The sequence below is a fragment of the Zootoca vivipara genome, chromosome 8 (assembly GCF_963506605.1).
Source record: "Zootoca vivipara chromosome 8, rZooViv1.1, whole genome shotgun sequence".
Classification (NCBI taxonomy): Eukaryota; Metazoa; Chordata; class Lepidosauria; order Squamata; family Lacertidae; genus Zootoca; species Zootoca vivipara.
The window spans coordinates 5566832-5587576 of NC_083283.1; the positions used below are offsets into that span (position 1 = coordinate 5566832).

General features: G+C 47.1%; 1 protein-coding gene across 3 annotated transcripts in view; it reads left to right on the forward strand.

Annotated features, from left to right (window-relative positions):
- PTP4A3 (protein tyrosine phosphatase 4A3) overlaps positions 1–20745 on the forward strand; it is a 99719-nt gene that overhangs the window by 46843 nt on the left and 32131 nt on the right. Inside the window, exon 1 of one of the 3 annotated variants that reach the window (XM_060277568.1) lies at positions 12435–13065. The exons of 1 other annotated variant lie outside the window; for it this stretch is intronic. The gene's annotated coding sequence lies outside the window, so the exon portion shown is untranslated. Of the gene's footprint in view, positions 1–12434; positions 13066–13483; positions 15020–20745 lie in introns of those variants that run through there. One more of the 3 variants, XM_060277570.1, reaches the window with a different exon arrangement.

A 20745-nucleotide genomic window follows, 5' to 3' on the forward strand; every position in this document is an offset into this window, starting at 1 on the left:
CCTTCCTGGGGGGAGCATTCTACAAAAGGGGAGCCACCACAGAAAAGGCCCGTTTTCATGTTGCCACCTGTCAGGGGTTCTTGCGACTACTCCAGAGTAACTACACTCCGCATGCTTGTCTTTAAACAGCTTTTATTATTGCAGTCTATTTACAGTGAGACGGGTGTGTAAAACATGTCTGCTCATTCCGATGCAGAATCCGGCACTGCCCCCCCCCCCCACATGATCTTCTCCAACATAGGAGTCTCGGGACAGTGAATCTCCTCCCTTTCTTTCTCCTGCGTAATTCCGGAACCGGAGGAAAGGGTCTACACTCCATGCTTTCCTTTTCTCCCTTCTCCCCCTCTCTTTCCTTCCATCACTGCCTGGGGAGGAGCTACTTCTGATGCAAGGGGGAGGTTCTCTGTACTTTCCCCCCCTTACACCACCCTTCAGATTTCTCGTGGAGGAGGCACACAAAGGAGAACTCGGAGAAAGAATTCCTCATTGGGGCGTTGTTCCAGACAATTGATCGTTTTGGTGCAGGGTTCAGCAAACTTTTTTTAGCAGGGGGCCGGACCTTGTGGGGGGGCCGGACTATATTTTGAAGGGGGGAAATGAACCAATTCCTATGCCCCACAAATAACCCAGAGATGCATTTTAAATAAAAGCACACAATTCTACTCATGTAAAAACACGCTGATTCCCGGGCCACATCCGGCCCACGTGCCTTAGGTTGCCTACCAATGTTCCAGACGCTTGATCGTTTTTGTGGCCCTTTTCTGAACCTTCTCCAGCTGCCCGGTATCCTTTATATATATATATAGCAGGATGGAGGGGGAAAGGAAGGATGTCGCTGTAACTTATTGCTTTTCTGGCCTTGTAACGTTGGCGTAGGGTTGAGCCCCTGGGAGCGGTGGCTCCAGGCCATGCCTTGAGATGCAGTTGAGCCGAAGTTCGCCAAGGTGGCACAGTTTTACCTGCACCTGGGCGAGGAATAGGACCAGGGTGGATTTGATTTATATCAAACCGATTTAAATCACTAGTCAGTAAGACTTGGTTTAAATCACTTTTCTTTTCTTTTTTTGCTGGTATAATCTTAATATTTACAACCAGATGAAGGTTTCATTTTTGGAATAATAAATTTTCAGAGTAACTTTTGCAGTTACATCAAAAATTACTGATTTGGTTATGCCATTAGAAATTGATTGACAGATAATTATGAAATTATTGTGAGGTTTAATAAGTTAACTTTATATTTGGGCAACTTTTCTGCTGTTCTTGATTAGAAGGAGAAAAATAATCATTTCCTCCATAACAATTTAAACAGTTTATTTAAATAAAACAATGACATTATAGCATATGTATCCATGTTTGTTAACCGATGTGGTTAAACTTTTTTAAAAAAATAACCACGACAAAACCCTAGATGGAGTTTCAGCACACATGATGCAAATCTTAAAACAAATCCTTATTTCCTAATGAATAGCCTTTGGACTATAATGCAACCTAAATAGAAATCTATCTTTAGAAAGGTTTTTCCTTCCAAAGCATTTTATTTAAAAAATCCAATTTAAATAAAAACAATCTGATTTTTTTTAATAAAAAGAATAATCATTGATTTTTATCCACCCTGAATAGGAGGCAGCTCGTCAGGCTGTGCTGCGACAGCTTTAGGGTGATGGGGGCAGATAAATCTTTCATCTCAAAGGAAGCCGTCTTTGAGAGGAAAGGGAATTGGAGCCCAAGGAGGAATGAGCGGACGTGCTGTGTCTCAACAGTTTAATCTCCAGTGAGCAATCTAATCCTAGGATTTTTGCAAGATGTGGCTGTACCTGGGCGAGGTGAAAGAGAGAGCTAATGCGGCTGCCTCTCCCCCCCCCCCCTTGATGGCTTAGGAGCACCCAAGTTTTGTTCATCTGGGTCATGCACAAATCTAGGTTGATTTGCAGGTTATACTTTTGGCGAGATGCCCACCTGGTTGCCTTCTGCTGCACCCTTTCCTGACTGCTCTGCCATTCTTGTGTGTGTGTGTGTGTGTGTGTGTGTGTGTGTGTGTTGAATTTTCAAATTAGAACAACAAATTTTCCACAAATCTTAATTAAACAATTTATATATCCATATTTCTCCCCTCCCCCCTCTTTGGCTTCCCCCGTATTTCCGTATTGACTTATGAAACAATTTCTATACCCTGCTGGTTTTACCTCTTATATAGTTGTGAAAGTTTAGTCAAAACCTGCCAATGAGTCCAACTCTTTATACAGTGGTACCTCAACTTACGAAGACGATCCGTTCCGCGGCCGTCCTCGGAAGTCGAAGCGCTGCTACAGCGCATGCGCGAAGCGCGATTTTGCACTTCTGTGCATGCGCCGAACGTGCGCCAGGAGGACTTCCAGAGGCTTCAACTTCGGAAGTCGAAGCCTTCAGATGTCGAGGTATGACTGTACTTGACTGTACTGTCTTTTTATATAGTAGTTTATAAATGGTTCCCCCTCCTTTTTGAAATCAGTGTTGTCTTTCTCATGTATCCTCTCGGTCAGTTTAGCCAGTTCCGCGTAGTCCATAAGCTTGGCTTGCCATTCTTCCTTTGCTGGCGTTTTCTCTGTTTTCCATACTTGTGCTAATAAAATTCTTGCTGCTGTTGTCGCATACATAAACAATCTCCAGTTTCCCTCTCTTATATCATAATCGAAAATCCCAAACAGGAAAGATTCTGGTTTTTTAACAAAGGTTTTTTTTCAACATTTTAAAAAATTCATTATATATCATTTCCCAATATTCTTTAAGCTTCTTGCGTTCCCACCATACATCTTTGCATCTCCAACATACCTTAGATCCTGTTTTATGTACTTTTGCAATTTTTTCCAGTGTGATATACCATCTATATATCATTTTCAAATAATTTTCTCTTAATAACATACAATCTTCAAACTTTAAATTTGTTTTCCATAATCTTTCCTGTTCCTCCAACTGTATATTATGCCCAACCTCCTGCTCTGCCATTCTTGGAGGTGGGGGGATGAATCTTTCCTCCTTTATGCCCCTGCCGTGCGGTCACAGCACATCCCACCCCCTTAAGGAAAGAAACCACTACCTGGGAGCTTTAGTTTGGGGTGCTGGGAATTGGAACTGTGTGAGGGGTAAACTACACTTCCCAGGCTTCTCCAGGAATTGAAAATTGAAGATTCACCCTTTGTTCTCGTCCTAGGCATTTTCTATTACTCCCCAGAGTTCTACGTTTTGTTGATTTTTTTTCCCCAACAGCTGGGTGCAGGGAGATAAATGAGATTAACATGGTCAGCCTTGTGGCAAGAGGTGGAGGCCTGGCTGCATGTTTTTTTGTTTTTTGCTTTTGCTTTTATCACACACAGCTGGCTAGGAACCTCATTTATTCTCAGCTGCAGCGCATATAGAATCATTGAACTGTAGAGTGAGAAGGGACCCCGAGGGTCCTCTAGTCCAACCCCCTGCAGTGTAGGAATTTTAGTTAAAGATTCCCCGGCAGATGGCCATCCAACTTTTGCTTAAAAAGCTCCAAGGAAGGAGAGCCAATTTGGAACCATACCGGACCTTGCTTCGCTTTGCAAATGTGATGGCACTTCAATCGCTGCATCCGTGATTAGTCGAAATCTCCTTTCTTGTCATTTGGATCTATTTCTTCCCAGTCTCGCCCTCTGGAGCAGCAGAAAACAAGCTTGCTCCATCTCCCACGTATTTGAAGGCAGCCGCCGTATCCAAGCAAAACGTACCCAAGTCCAGGGTGGATAAAAATCAATGATTTTTTTAAAAAAATCAAAAAAATCGGATTTTTTTAATTTAAATCAGATTTTTTTGATTTAAATCGATTTTTTTAATTTAAATTGGATTTTTTTTAATAAAATGCTTTTTGAGGAAAACATATTACCATCCAAAGGTTATTCCATCATGAAATAAAGATTAGTTTTTTAATTTTGTAGTATAAGGTTGTATATGTTTAATTTGGGGGGGGGGGGTAAATAAATTCCATTAATCCATTCACAATGTCATGCTCTTCCAGAGGTTTTTGTAAGATTATTGGGCAGTTTCTCTGCCTACAAGATATTATCACAGGTACTTGGTTTACTTTTGCAGTTCTCAAAACTGAATTTGACTCAACAGAGATCACATGCCTCTTCTTCACAGCAAAAATGTTATAACATGAACAGAGTTGAGAAAAATACCTTACTCCTATTGTTCTACAAACCTATGAATACAGAAACAACCCCTTCAGTGCTAAGTTTCAAGAAGTTCAGTGAATAGAATAGAAACAATATTTTTCTGATTGTTTGGAGTGGACAGTATTTAAGTTTTTCATGTGTAGGCTGGGCTGACAGTCTAAGTTTCTTATAATATATATATTTTGTTTTTGTTTAGCCAAATTAGTTAACAAACATGGATGTTTGTTTAAGCAAATAACATTTGCTGAAATGTTATTGTTTCAGTTGAATAAATCTATTTAAATTGTTATTATTAAGGTAATGATTATTTTTCTCCTTCCTAAGTACAACAGTAAAGTTGTCCAAATATGAATGATTAACCTATTAAACTGGGGATAAAAAAAAACTAATATGAAAAGTTGTTATTCTAAAAATCTTCATCTACTTGCATATTAAAGTTATACCAGCAAGAATTAGTCTTTATGATTTAAATCAACTATGATTTAAATCAAGCCTTACTGACTAGTGATTTAAATCGTGATTTAAATCGTGATTTAAATCAGTTTGATTTAAATCAAATCCACCCTGCCCAAGTCCCTCAACCATTCCTCATAAGGCAGCCGCTTGCACCCACAGCTTGCTTGCACCGCTCCCTTCCCTTCCCTTGCATTTCCTAATGTACCTTTCTGCCTCAGGACGGGGAGAATTTGAACCCAGGGCTTCACCGACCCTCCATAGGTCAAAAGAGTTCTGCTTTTCTTTCTGGGTGGTTATCCCAGCAGGGGTAGCAAAGCCAAAGGAAAGTTTCCTCCCTGCTTAACATGCACCTTAGTTCAAAGCAAGGCAATCTGGGAAGTGGTAGTTACAGGGTGAGTGGGCTGCTTTTAGATGGCACCCTCTTCTCTCCCTCTCCCCTGTCCCATCCTGTTCGCGGCTTCTGCAGTTACGGCCAATTTGAGGGTTCTGGAAAAGGAGCTGGCGGCAAAACTTAATAGCAGCCTGCCCGTTGCGTGTCTGTTGCCTTTCGTTAAGGAGAAAATGAAAGGCTCGGCATTTCCTGGAGTTTCACTTGGTCCGTACCTGAAAATTACTGCTTGTGCCTGTATAAATCAGGAGGCATAAAATTGTTCTGCTGGTGCCAGAATCTCACAGGGTTTTTTGACAGAATCCGACGGCTCTGCAGGCTGGAGCTGGTGGCAGTTGAAGGCCAAATCACTTGTACGGTGCCAGGTTAAGGGAAGGTTCTTTGAGCATCTGTAGAACAACACAACAGCAAATATGACAAGGATACCCCTTCCCCACCCCCACCCCCAAAAGCCCAATGTTTCGGCAATATAAATATAACAAGATTACAAAATAAAAATGAAAGAGAAAAATTCCTTCCAGTAGCACCTTAGAGACCAACTAAGTTTGTCATTGGTAAGAGCTTTCGTGTGCATGCACACTTCTTCAGATACAAGATCACATAAAATGCATTACAGCTCCTGGCAGTAGCAGAAAAAAACAGGGAGCTCAACTTTTCCATCTTGCTTATGTGAAAGGCAAAAGTGCAAGGAATGTGACTTAATTGCTTTTTAATTAATGGTTTTTCACCCCTATGTCTTTAGCTGTTCTTTCTTTTACCTGTAAGCCACCTTCAGTCCCTGTCGGGGGGAAAAGGTGGGTATATAAATAAAAATATATTAATAGTAATTTCTAGGCTCTGAAGGGGTTGACGTAATTTGTGTGTGGCGACTCTCATCCCGTCCCACATTTAAGAATTTTAAGAATTGCATGCTGACCCTGGGATTTGCTCGTAAGCTAACCTTGGTCTGAACCCCATTTTATTTAAGTACGTAACCTTCTCCTTTGCCTAAACACCTTATTAGAGTCCAGAGCGCACGTTACACTAACAGTTAACGGTTTACTGTGAACACACATCACCATGGCTTTTCGGAAACCACAATCCCTGGCTTTAGCCTTGTGTCTGAGCCAGGGGTTGTGGTTCGTGTCCCCTTCCAACAACCCCACTATCATTAAGCCAAGCACACACCTTGGCTACAGGTCTTAATCCGTCCTCTGGGCATATTGCTAAGCATCATGGTTTGTTTCCTCCTCCCAGATGCAAGAAGCTGAGCAGATTCGGTTTCCTTGCGTACAGTAAAGCGTGGTTCATAGTTTACCATGATGCATGAACTTCCAAATGAAAACACTTTTTAAAACAAGGCTGGTGTAATGGTAAACTTCCTCTTGCAATTGGGCTGCGTTTTCCAAATAAACCAACCTCTTAGAGAGAAGCTTTGTACCCTTCTTGTGTTCAAAGCAGTAAATGCACACTGCTCTACCCCATCTGTTTGCTATTGGGAGCAGAATAATGGATCTTGCTCTGTTATAGGAACGCAGTAGGTTCCTACTTCAGGTGGGAGGAAGCAATAACTCCCTCCGCAAGAACAGTAATTCCTCCCTGCAAGTATAGAATCAAATAATTTTTAGAGTTTGGAGGGACCTCGCAGACCGCATCGCAGGGAAGAGGCTGGGATGGAAACTTTCCTCCTGTTGTTTTGGGGGTTCTTTTTATATATGTGCTCTACATGGGGCTACCTTTGAAGGTAACCCGGAAACGACAACTAATCCAGAATGTGGCAGCTAGACTGGTGACTGGGAGTGGCCGCCGAGACCATATAACACCGGTCCTGAAAAACCTACATTGGCTCCCAGTACATTTCCGAGCACAATTCAAAGTTTTGGTGCTGACCTTTAAAGCCCTAACCAGCCTCGGCCCAGTATACCCGAAGGAGCGTCTCTACCCCCATCGTTCAGCCCGGACACTGAGCTTCCAGCTCCGAGGGCCTTCTGGCGGTTCCCTCCCTGCAAGAAGTGAGGTTACAGGGAACCAGGCAGAGGGTCTTCTCGGTGGTGGCACCCTCCTATTAGATGTCAAGGAAATAAACAACTATCTGACTTTTAGAAGACATCTGAAGGCAGCCCTGATTAGGGAAGTTTTTAATGTTTGTTGTTTTATTGTGTTTTTAATATTGTGTTGGGAGCTGCCCAGAGTGGCTGGGGAAACCCAGCCAGATGGGCCGGGTAGAAATATATTATTATTATTATTATTATTATTATTATTATTATTATTATTATTATTATTATTTATCTTCCCCAATTGCAATCTGATGTAGTTTAAGTTCCTTCTTCCACCTCTCTCAGGGGCACTTGCATGAAACTTGGATTGACCCAGCAATAGTCAGCACTGACGTTTGTACATTAGAAGGCAACAGCTTTATAGCTGCTCCTGCAAACTGTCGAGCGTCACTGATCCCCTCTATATCCTTGGTGCAAAGCCTAGACAGCCATCACCTTGCAATTATCCCAGCGACGCTGCCTATGTTTACAGGGACATGCAGACATCTGTGGCAGCTGTCAGGCTGACGATTAGTTTCCAGGGTGGCCTTTGAGGCTAAAGTCATCCACCGCCAAGGTGCATGGTGGCGTCATGCTCTCTGGGGCCGCTGGCTTTCCCACGCCTCACCTGTCAAGCTGAGCATTGTTTACTGTGCAGGATTTAAGGCTGGCATCCAGTTCCCCAAGCAGGAGCTGCTGGAGCTCAAACTGGGAGAGTTGCAGAGATGTATGCCTATGGATGTTCCAGGCAGGAAGAAACGTAGGATTCTGCCTCCTACTGAATCAGAGCATCCTGTTCTCACAGTGGCCAACCAGGTGCCCGTGAGAAACCCACATGCAGGATCCTAGCACAGGCTTCCTCAACCTCGGCCCTCCAGATGTTTTGAGACTACAATTCCCATCATCCCTGACCACTGGTCCTGCTAGCTAGGGATCATGGGAGTTGTAGGCCAAAAACATCTGGAGGGCCCAGGTTGAGGAAGCCTGTCCTAGCACAAGAAGCATCGCTTTCTCCAATTGTGGAGACAAGAGCACAGCCGCCATTGCTAATAGAGAATTTGTCTGATCTTTTAAAACCACCACTGCCTCTTGCGGAAGCGAATTCCATAGTTGAACTATGTGCTGCATAAAGAAGGACTTTTCTTTGATCCGTCCCGAAACTTCCAGCTGCCCTAGATCAGTGCTCCCCAACCTTTTTATCGCCGCAGACCAGTCAACGTTTGATAATTTTACTGTGGCCCGCTGAGGGGGGGGCGTTGATTGTTTCACAGCCCGCTGAGGAGGGGATGTTGATTGTTTATATTTTATTTATATTGTTTTGATTTAATAATTTTAATTTAATTGTATTTAATGTTCCTTGGGCGGCCCGGTCCCAATTGATCCATGGACCGGTACCGGTCCGTGGCCCGGGGGTTGAGGACCACTGCCCTAGATGAACCTGCTTTTGGCTTTCTTAATCATAATGCGTTGTGTGAAGTAACACACACGTCTCTTCGTGTTGAGTTCCCCCAACGCCTTTCGCGACAAAGCACAGGGCTCGGAGTCCTGCGTTTTCCTCCTGACTCTGCCAGAAACTTGTTCTTCTGCATACAAAACAGGGGCAGTCCCTACCTGCCTTCCAGGTGATGAGTTTTCCTCTTTCCAGCCTTTGATGAAAAGCTTTTTCTGCACGCAGGCAGAATGGTTTCCTCTCAGCCATGTTCAAACTGGTCCAGGCCTCCGGGGCTAAAATATTCCAGTACCTTCATATGGTTGTTTTTTTTCTGTTCCTCCAGATTTTTGTCTCCAAACTTCAGAACCGGTTGGTGGGAAAGGGGCTCGGTAGGGAAGGCCCATGGTGCTGATGATGAACAGCATAATTTCTGCTAATGTTTAAAAGGTATTGATCTCGATGGCCACATGTCCGGGGAGAAACGAGAATCGACATCTTCCATGCCACTGCAAGCTTTTTCCCGCCAGTGCATGCTTGCATTTTTTGTGCATGTTGCAGGATTCCTGCAGAGTTCACATGGGGTAGTAGTGAGGAGACATGAAAGGCTAGGCCTTTCCACTGTGTGAAACTTGAAATACAGCCTTTTGCAACTTCTTCCCCTGGCAATGTTGGAAGCTGACGGGCTGTAGTGGTTAGAGTGCCGGACTACGACCTGGGAGATAATGGGTTCAAATACCCACTCCATCATGAACCTCACTGGGTGACCTTGTAGTCATCCACAGCCTCTTCACCTACATCTCAAGGTTGTTGTGCGGATTTTTTGAGGAGGGGGGTGAACCAGGCACTTCTTGGAGAAAAATGCAGTGGGAGATAAAGGCAGTGAATAAGCTCTTCTGCTTACCTGTTTAAGAAAGCTGGAGAAACCAGCCAGGTGGAGACACCTGTCACCAGCCTGGCACCCAGAGATCTCCACATGGTCGCAGTTGGACCCGTTCCAGTTGCAAAATGTGCCTGGCGCCTGGGGAATTTCTAACACTGGCGGGCGAGGGGCTCGTCTTAAGTGCTTAAATCTAGGTTACGGGTGCAACAACAGAACGTCTAGGCATGCTTTTTTTATAACAAGAACATGAAAATGAATGAAATGCAGCTAAAATATGTTCATTTTCCACATGGTCTAGTCCTTCCCCTGCCCACACCCTATTATTATTAAGAGGGTCTCTTCTCCAGTCTTCACAGAGTAGCTGGAAGTGAGGAGGCAGAATAAAGGCCCTCCTTGCCTTCCACTCTGCAGTTTTAATCTGAAATCGTAGGCCCAATACTGAGCCCAGAGCTCAGAAGCTGCTCGCGCTAATGAAATTCCCTGCTGCAAAATGCGCCTGGAACAATGGGAGTTTTGAACACTGCTTCCCATTATCTGACAGCTTTCTGGTTTTCCGCAGGGGGTGTGGCGGCAACAGGAGGAGGAGGTTTGCTCTGTGACCTGCAGGAGGGGCCAGTCATGCAGTTTGCTCCATTTCAGAGTATATTGCTCTGGAATACCCTGCGTCACGACGCAATGTACATGGTGCAAAGAAAACACATGCGCCGTGCATTCCCTGGGGTCCCCAGTCCACGTTTCAGGGCGAAATTCTCCCCAGAGAACGGTGGGGAGAAGATGCCTCCTTAGCCTTTTCCACTTCAGTAGCTTTCGATGTGTTTGAAATCTGGATCAAGTTGGTTAAGAGTTTGATCTCCCTGTGATCCTTCCCTAAGTCCTCCTGAGCACTTACTCCTTCTGTGATGCATGCAGAGAGGTGCCAGATGAATAATAGCTTGGCAGGTGGTGAGCTGGCGTCATTGTTGGCTCTGCCTGTATGTATGTGTGTGTGTGTGTGTGTGTGTGTGTGTGTCTTTTGTGCCCGCCTGCACAGTGTACATTTTGCCGGCGTTGAAGCGTTCGGACGCTGGTTTGTTTACTGCAAGTGATGTTGAAATGTTTGTGGGCATTCTGTGACTGATAGAACTGTCAGCGGAATGTTCGCAAGCTTAGCCTTGTGGGGAAAGGGGCGCTTGTTGGTTTGGCTGGGATTACGAAACCCCATGCAGGCTCTGTGCATCTGTATGGGGGGCAGGCTGGCTAGGAAGAGAAGAGAGCCTGACCCAGATGAAATTAGCCTGGTGAAGGAGCAAATAAACCCTTTCCAAATCTGGAGAGGCTGGCGGCGGAGCCAACTAGCACTCTGTTTCCTGTTTTCATCGACCCGGTGAAGTTTTCAAGGCATGCTTGTCCACTGGTCTGTGCAAGCGTGCTTGGATTTTCAGGAGGCTGCATTCATGGTAGATCCCAGACACAATTGAATTATAGGCATATAGGGGGCATACCTGCCAAGTTGCTGTCGGAGAAATAAGGGACCAGGCCAGAAGTAGCAGACCGGAAGTAGCACTGCCGCCATTTTGGAACTGGGCGGAGCATGCTCAGAAGTGACTTGATGCTGCTCTGCCCAGTTCCAAAATGGCCGCCGCGCCAGAAGTCGCACTGCAGCCATTTTGGAACTGGGCAGAGCAGCATCAAAAGTCGCTTCTGAGCATGCTCTGCCCAGTTCCAAAATGGCCGCCGCGCCAGAATAAACCGGGGGGGGGGGGAAAACCCGTTTTTCCAGCTAGGAACAGCTGGAAAAATGGGGATTTCCCGGCGTATACAGGAGACTTGGCAGCTATGGTAGGGGGCTGAGCAAGATGACCCTCGGGGGTCCCTTCCAGCTCTCCAATTCTGGGCACAGCAAAGAGGGAACAGCGCCCCCTTTGTGCTTTTCTTCTTTGCTTCCGGATAGGCTTGTCTGCTATTGAGGGGTTGTGGTGGGAACAGGATGCTGAACTAGGTGGATTTTATTTGGTCGAAACTAACAGGGCTGTTCTTAGCTTCTTTAAGTGTTTTCGTAAAATCGAAGCGATTCCCTCCCCCTGCCATCTTGAAAACAAAAGCCAGATGTGTGCGCCAAGCAGCTGTGGGGCAGGTGTCCATTGCGAGAGAGGAGCCTGCCAATGTTTCTCAAACAGCCCTGAGAAGTTTGCACAGGATATGAGGGCATGTCCTTCAAAGCTGCCTTAGCCCAGCGGCTGCATCCTGGCTCTGGCAGGCTCGGCGATGTGATTTACGGTTATAAATAGACCCCTGGCCAAGCAGCTCCGCTTTGCTCCCCTCTCTCCCAAGGGGGATACCAGAACTTCTCGCCCGGTTTGCTCCCCGCTCCACGTCCCACGTGTAGGGCTGTTTAATCACATCATCAAGAACTATGGGTCAAGGGATAATTTCTTCCTTAGCATTATAAGCCCTATATGCCTTTGGGGCTTGCTGGTTATCAACATTATCCCTAAGTTGCCAGAGGCGGTGGTATAGCACCACTGGGAGTAACTGCTTGCAATTTTTTAAATAGTGGTTTTCCATTACTATCGCCGCTGTAAAACTCTCCAAGGTACTGTCGTTGTTATAAGTACTGCTCATAATTACTGTAAAATGGGATATGGATGCAACCTTGCTGGGAACGGGTAACTCTAGAGACCGCTGGTGGAACAGTTTGCGCATTGTGCACACTCAGGCATGCGCATGCCTTCTCACATTTTACAAGCACAAACGCAGAGCTCATCTTTGCACCTGGAAACACTGAATTGCTTGCGACCTGCACGCGTTACCTAAAATAAGCAGATCTGCACCAGTAAGCTTCATTTGCAAGATTCTCTTTTTTAGTCACAGAAGAGGGCAGTTAGATTTGTGCAACACTGAATCGCTCCCTCTCCCCGCAAAAAAAAAAAATGCTACTGCAAATGTGCACACACACACACACACACACACACACACACACACACACACAGAGAGAGAGAGAGAGAGACCTGGCTTCTGAGATTCAAGCTTAGAGCTTTGGCGTGTGTGTGTGTGTGTGTGTGTGTGTGTGTGTGTGTGTGTGTGTGTAGATTTAACATGACCTACACTGGTAGCAAGGGTGAGCCAGATGAACAGGGCTTGCACTTAAAAGCTAATGGGATTTAGAAACAGCAATAATATTTCCCAAGGGCTGCAAAAGTTGGAAGGGGTCTCCTCCTTGGGCATTTGCCTCCCTGCCACATTCTGAAGCCTTTATATCGCCTGCCTCTCACAGGCACCCACCAAAATGCAAAGTTGCTAGCAGCAGGAAGTAGCCTGTAGCAGCAGCAACAACAACAACAGCTGGCATGGGACTCTCTTTATAACAAAAAAAGTTGCCTTCTCCTTTTTCGTTGCTGCTGCTGCTGTTTTGTGCAGAGGGGGAGCGATCGACAAAGATTCTCTCTCTCGTCCATCCGTCCCCCTTGCCGGCTGGCGTATCCCTCGCTTCATTCGGCTTCCCTGTTCCCGTTTACTTATGTGCTTAGCCCTTGTGTTCTATTTTGAGGCTGTGTGCACGCGGTGCTAAGCAGCCGATGACCCTGCTGAAGGTAAGCGTTGCAAAACAAGAGCTGTCAGGCAGATCACGCCACTGGCTTAGCCGGCAGCCTCTTCGAAGGGGGACTGAGCAGTCCTCAGCAGGGCGAAAATCTGGCTGCAAGAGGCGTTTGGGCAACCTGGGGGTGCTCCTCTTCTGAAAGGTAAGCCTCGGGTGTCGGAAGTGAGACTCCAGGGACGGGTTCTGTTATTGTAGGAGAGGAACTTCAGCGAGCGATTCTCCCGAGCCTCTTTCCCCCACCCTGGGACGAACGCTTTGTACTTCCTACAACAGAAGGTTCCTGCGTGGACGGGCGATGCCTTCTTAAAGCTGCTTTCAAAATTGCTTCTTCCTCCCTTCCTTTAACCAAACCCAGGTTTGGTTAACACGCAGCTCTTCCTAAGCTATGGGTTTGCAGATTTCCAAATTTATAATTTACCAGCTCGTCAAAGCAACATGTTGCAGCAAGCTGGTAGGGGTTCTGGAAAAAGGAAAGCAGGAGTAAATACATTGTGGGGGGAAAGTTGCCAAGTTGGGGGGGGGTATTTTCAAAGTCCCAGGCGGGTTCTTCTGTTGGGGAAGGTCCATCGCTTAGTAGGAGAGAATTTGAATTGTAGGAGAGCCCCGTAGGGGGAACAGAGCGGGACATGTTTAGCTTGGAGAAGAGGAAACAGAGAGGTGATATGATAGCCATCTTCAAATATCTCAAGACTGTCACATGGAAGACGGATCATGCTTGTTTGCTGCTGGTTCGAAGGGTAGGAACTGAATCGATGGATTCAGATTACAAGGAAGGAGATTCCGACTGAACATCAGAAAGAGCTTTCTGACAGAGCTGCTTGACAGTGGAACGGTCTCCCTCGGGAGGTGGTGGACTCTCCTTCCTTGGAGGTTTTTAAGCAGAGGTTGGATGGCCATCTGTCATGGATGCTTTAGTTGCGATTCCTGCATTGCAGGGGATTGGACTAGATGACTCTTAGGGTACCTTCCAAACCTAGCATTCTATGATCTCATGCATACACCCCCCCCAAAAAAAAATACAACTGTAAGAACAGAATCCTTTCCTCCTTTTCTACCTGAAATGAGTTTGACAGCAATGATAACGAATAGTGGTAGTTGAGATTCTTGCATTGCAGGGGGTTGGACTAGAGGACCTTCGGGGGATCCCTTCCAACTGTACAATTCTATGATCCTATCTATGCATGGTGTACAAGAAGTCTTGGGTTCAGTCCAAAGACCCCTGCCTCTGAAACCCTGGAGACCCCTTGGCAGTCAGGACAGACAACACTGATCTATATGGACCCCGTGGCCTGGCTTGGTCTAAAACCAAGACTCCCCGAAGTTTTGGCTTCATATCTCAGTTTGTCTTTTCTCACAACCCCACTTGTTACAAAGACTTAGAATCTGCAAGACGAGGGGGTTCTCCTCCCCAAAAGCCCTGGGATCCTTAGAGCAACACCAACCCTCCCCCCTCTCTCTCACCCCAATTCCTGGCCCTGGCTACCCAAGCGAGCCGGCGTCGCTGGCAGCGATCCCAGTCCGTTTCCGATTCAGCGTGTTTCTGGTCTGCGGATGTTTGTGCGCTCGTCTCTCTCTCTCTCTCGACACAGCAGTTTCTGGGTTGGAAATAAGAGGAAACTGCTGGTGTGACGAGGGCCTGGCACACCCAAGGCTTCCGTAGGAGGGGCGCGCATAGCTGATGCTTGCCTCCGGCTTATTCTTAGCACGTTGCAAGCTTCAGAGCTCTTGAGTCGCTGCCAGAGCGAGCCCCAGCGCACCCGAGGCTCACGCTTGCCGGTGCTCCTTCCGCCACGCACGGAGAGGCTTTCTGGCCGCTCGCAGGAGTGCCTCTCCTACTTCAGAGAGAAGAGAAGAGGCAGGGACTGGGAAGCAAAATGCCTCTGAGGAGGTGGGAGAAGCACCTTCGCGCAAAGCGAAGGTAACATTGGGAAGTTTTAGGAGCCTTCTGCCCTCAATGGACCCGGAACCTGCTCACAGAACCACGTCCCGAGGCTTACCCAGTGCTTTTGGAGCCGTGTGAGGATTGTAGTGCGTGCCTCGGCTTGCCACACCAGTGTTCGATGTGCGTTGTGTTGGGAATCTCTGAACAGGGGAAGGTAAGGCGTCCGTCGGCTGTCATCCCCGCACACTCGTTTTTGGTGCGTGATTTCCTTCAAAAGGCATCCCCTCTCTTGAGAAGGATGGGCCTGTCTCTCTCTGCAGAGCCCCTAGTCTCGTTGCAAAGTGAGCACATTGAACCTAAAATAGTTCAACTCCTTTTTCTTTTTTTAAAAAGGAAGGCTTGCTTCAGCAGTGAAAAGCCAGCTAGCGCTCTCTCTCTCTCTCTCTCTCTCTCTCTGTGTGTGTGTGATTAGCATCAAAGGAAAGAATAAGACTGCCATTGTTTGAGAAGCAAAGTGAGGCTTGGGTAGTCATTAAGCACCAATAAAATTACTGTATTGGTCCCAATCCAGTGCTCTCTGATTCTGATACGATTGCAGAGGTTTCACATCGGATGGGTCAGAGACTTACCGATATTATGCATCCTGGATTTCGGCTTGTACACGTGTTTCTCCGAAAATAAGACACCGTCTTATATTTATTTTTCAAAAAAACAACAACACTGGGGATGTCTTATTTTTTTCCTCCTCCTCCTGCCGCAGCTGGCATTGCTGCTGCGCCTATCAGTATGTCTTATTTTCGGGGTATGGCTTATATTCCTTGAATGCTTAAAAATCCTGCTATGGCTTATTTTATGACTACGTCTTAAAATACGAGAAACAGGGTAGTTTGTAGGGTCTTTTGTTTAAAGCTGTTCTAAACATGTCTGAGCCTACAGAAGAGGAAACCGAGGCGACACACATTTCATTGCAACAGAATAAACTGAATTCTATTCAACCCGGTCCCATCTCCTCAGTTTCGCGAGGTAATTAATGAGGCTGGAGACTTCTTGAAATGTACCTAGCCCCATCCCACCCACCGGTGGTTATCAACACTGCGGATAGGAAACAAGATTTTTTTGGTTTCTCTCGCACCTTCTTTTCTTTCTCTTGTGTTAATGGGACACAAAAGTTGTTGGCTTCTTCTAAGTCAGCTGGCCTGTCTTTACTGATAGCGCTGCACCGCAGGGCATATTGTGGCAAATCCTTCATCATAAGTAAATTTGGTTTTTTTGTTTAATTAAAGAAAAAACCCTATACATTTTTACTTTACATACCCATGCTCTGAATTCCCCTGTTCTGGAGGGTTTACAGTCTGTAATCTGGCATCTTTGAGGAAGGGCATGGCTGCGGTTAATGGGATGGTAGGAAAGCCTCGCCCAGGACTGATTTCGGGAACAATAGGGAAGGGACAGGAAATTTTTTAGGACACACCCGTTCCCCACAGCTGGGAGCCTCCGCTATCGGGCAACCTGTTCTTTTGTTTTGCTTTCTGGGCATGTCGTGTGTGCCCCCTTTTCCACGCTTCTCTCTTTGAGCCTCGGTAAAAGCAATTCTTTCCTGGAGGGGTGGGGTGTGTGAATATTTGCGATCTGCCGAGTAGAGCATATGTTTCTCAGTGCTTGCATCTCTCCCAAAAGAACCAGCGGTGTTGTAGCCGGTCCAAGAAGCTGTTTGGTCTGCTTCGGATTAGCACCCCGTCTCTTGGCCCGGTGGAGAGATGCAAATCTCTTGCCCATGTAGCCAGGGCCGAGATCTTTTCAAAGGAAGAAATGAGGCCATGGCTAGATCTTGCTTTTTTGGCAGGGCTCTCGGGAGAGAGCGAGATAAAAGTTCAAAGCGGCGTTGACAAGCTCTTGGCCGTTCCCTCTTACAGGTGCCGTCAACGTGGTCTGATACCACATCATTGCCACAACTTTCCTGGCCTGGGATTTCCCCAGTAGGGGAGGGCTAATCAGAACTTAATAAGGCTGTAGGCAAATTCATCTCCGTGCTGCAAGCCGTTGCAGTTAAAGTGGAACAGAACAGGATATAAGGTCGTTGGGAAGATTGGAACTTGTAGGACACCGTCTTTGCAGCAGATCAGACTATTTGACTTGTCTACTCCAGCTCTCCGATCTCAGGCAGAGGTCCTTCCCATCAACAACTTACCTGGTCCTTTTCAGCTGCAGGTGCTACGCCAGTGATTGAGCTGGGGGCTTTCTGCATGCAAAACAGGAGCTCTGCCACTGTGCAGGATTCATGTACAGTCGTGCCTCGCTTAACGAATGCCCTGCTTAACGAAATTTTCGCTTAACGAAAGGATTTTTCGAGCGGAGGTTGCCTTGCTAGACGAATTCGTTTTATGAAAAATTCGTCTAGCGAATCGCGGTTTCCCATAGGAATGCATTGAAATTCAATTAATGCATTCCTATGGGCAAAAAAAAAATTCAATGCATTCCTATGGGATTCGCTAGACGAATTTTTCGTTATAAGAAAAGACCCGTGGAACGAATTAAATTCGTCTAGCGAGGCACCACTGTAATACATTCCTGTGCATTTACTAGGTGTTCCTCTGGTGCATTCCTAAGACAAAGGAGGGTAAGAAGAGACAAAGGGGGTGAAGCTTATTCTCTCGCCTACCTCCTTGGGGGCAGGGATGACGGACCAGGCAGGTTCTGGTGGCTATGGAAAGGAGGGTGACTCCGGACCTCAGAGAGTTTCCTGAAACAAGGGGCAGAAGATAATCTCTTTGTCAGGAATTGTTGGTGGATGCCAAGCTCTGGGGCTGGCTCCTTGGGGTTTGTGAAGGTCACCCAGCACAGTCATAGAAGCTGTTTCAGCTCCTTCTGTTCACAATCCCACTCAGAGGCCCAGGGAGAAGAATCTCAGGTGTGCTGCTACCTGAGCAGGTTTTTTAACCCAGGTGGGGTTGCGTGGACACCATCTAGAAATGGACAGATGGTCTATTCTGTTGTTGAATTTTGACCTGAGATGTGTGTGAGAGTGTGACCCCAGCCAGGCGTCTTCAAATTGCTTCATCTGTGCTTGCCTTGCTGCCAATGCCTCAGTTGCAGAAATTGCTGCTTCTTCCTCCGCTGGAAGGAAACAGGGCGGCTCTGGGCAGATCTGGTCTAGGTGTGTATGCACACAGCAGCAGGAAAATATGTCTCTCTTTTCCCAGCAAGTGGACACCGCTGCTCACCGGGGGAGGTGGGGAGGTAGCAGGGAAGTCAGCTCGGTGCAAACACAGCAGCAGCAGGCGCACCAGAGAGGCTCTGCCAGTGTGTTTGTGCCGCACTGACCTCCACTGAGAGCCAGTGTGGTGTAGTGGTTAAGAGCAGTGGCTTCGTAATCGGGTGAACCGGGTTCGTTTCCCGCTCCACATGCAGCTGCTGGGTGACCTTGGACTAGTCACACTTCTCTGAAGTCTCTCAGCATCACTCACCTCACAGAGTGTTTGTTGTGGGGGAGGAAGGGAAAGGAGATTGTTAGTCGGCTTTGAGACTCCTTAAGGGGAGTGATAAAGCAGGGTATCAAATCCACACTCCTCCTCCTCCTCTCCTCTTCCTTCCTTCCTTCCTTCCTCCTCTTTCCTCCTGCAAACAGCCGCAGCTCTCCTGCCAGGAAGCGAGTGTAGTGTCTCTGCCCCACATCCGGTGACATATTTATTTCCTCATCTTTTGAATCCCTGACAAGGGCAAGTTCATGCATGCTGATGAACCACGGGCAAAACTTCAAAATCACCCGAGGTCACCGAACCACCTTGCTCTTCTGAGTCAGCAGTTTACAATATTCAGCTGCAAGTTGTTCAGTAACGGCTGTTTGCAACCGATGCTTGCATATGTATGAGTCGGCTCCAAACTTGCTAGCGTTGCAGGTTTCAGGTTCCGGGTGCAGTTGGGAAGTCCATTCCATACGCCTGGCAGCAGGCAGAGGCAAGAAGGGGGAGAGGGGTGATGTCCACAGGCAACCATCTCAATATGCTTGGTCCAGATGCTTTCCTTCCTGGCAAAGGTCACATCACATCACACTGGTTGAGGCATCTCCAGTTGAGAAAGGACCAGGTAGAAGGTGTTGACAAAGACCTACCTTGGCTAGAGAGCTGCTAGCCATCCAGTCTGACATCCAGTGACAGCGCTAGGCGGTCAGATATTCTGATCTGGTATAAAGTAGCTTCCTGGGAGAAGCTGCACTCAGACTGTCAAAATCCTCTTGCTTTGACACACAGACTCATTAAAACATGGTGCCATCTCCATTCCCTGAGTTCGCTGGGCTCTCGGATCATTTGCTGTGATCCCCTTCATTACAGAATTGTAGAGGTAGAAAGGACCCCAAGGGTCGTTTAACCCAGCAGTTGAAATTTGCCAGGATGATTTTGCAACTGGCTATGGGTCAGTTGCAACCATGGGCGTACCCAGCAAGGGGTGAGGGGGGCAGCTTCCCCCCCCCAAGAAGCAAAAAAAAATTACCGTATTTTACGGACCTTAACCCACACTTTTTCTTCTCCCGCCTGCCTCCCCCGACACGGAGGTCTCCGAAGTTGTGCTCCATGCCGGATTTGCGGGGCGAGAAGCGGCGGCGGGAGAAGAGCTTCTCCCGCCGCCGCCTCCCGCCTGCCTCCCCCAACATAAGACGGCGCTTCGGAGACCTTCTCCGAAGCGCCGTCATATGCCGCTGGTGCGCAGCGAGGCGGCGGGGGAGAGAAGCACTTCTCCCCCCGCCGCCTGTCTTCCCCGGTGGTGCGGTGGCTCCGGGGGGCGGAGCCGAATCACAGCGGGCACTGCTTGCCCCCGCCTGTTTTCCCCGAGCCAAGGGGAAGACAGGCAGGGGCAGCCGCCGCACCGCCGCGTTTCGGCTCCGTCCCCCCTGGCAAAGGAAGGTTAGCTGTCAGCTTCCCGCGCTGACAGCTGATCTTCCTTTGCCGCTTTCTATAGCCGCGCTTCATAACACGAAGCGGCGGTCATAGAAAATTTTGTCGTCTTACGAATGCCTCTCGCAATGCAAAACTCGCAATGCAAAAAGCAAGGCACCACTGTAGAGTTATTCGTAAGTAGAGGTACGTAATTTATCTGTAGGGGAAAACCTCATGAATGTAAGGATGGGAAGTCGAATCGCTAAGAAAAGTGTATGAATTGGATTTTGTGTAAAGTTTATAAAACCAATAAGAATTTAAATATAAAAAAGAATGAATTTGAGGAACCAAAGAGTCATATTGAAAAAATACGACCTTTGAGCCGCCTGGCCCCCAAATGGCAGCTAGACATTCCATTTTGGTCACCGTAACCCTGGTTCAAGGAGCTGTTTGATTCCTATCTTACATACTTTGAGTTTCTAACACTGGTCTAGTCCAGCCCCTTCCCAGTGCAGGATTAATGGAGGATGAAGAACGGGGGCAGATTTAGAAAGGCACCTATTCTCTCCCCACCCCCTACTTCTGTCGTTTTAGTCCTATTCATTTTGTAAACTTTGTACACCTCCTGGTTGCAAAACGTCTCAAAGCGGTTTGCAAAAGAGAAAAAGACCTTGCTCCCCCTTGGCTAGAGGCTGGCTTCCCTGGTCCATATTGTGACCTCATGTCACATCCTGTGACAGCAGAATAGGCTGGGCATGCTCAGGCTAGTGATGTCAACCTTTTGGGTCCCACTTCCTAGCAAAGAGAGAGAGAGCGGGGGAGAGATTATCTGCTGTGCAACACTCCTCCGTACTGGATAGAAAAGTGGGTGCCTGTTGTTGTTGTTGTTGTTGTTGTTGTTGTTGTTGTTGTTTTCAACGAAGTGTTTAGATAGTGCTTCCTACCAGCGTACCTTGGTACCTTAGTTCTCAAATCCCTCGGTACTCAAACAACTTGGAACCCAAACGCTGGAAACCCAGAAGTAAGCGTTCCAGTTTGTGAACTTTTATCAGAAGCCGAACGTGCTCCG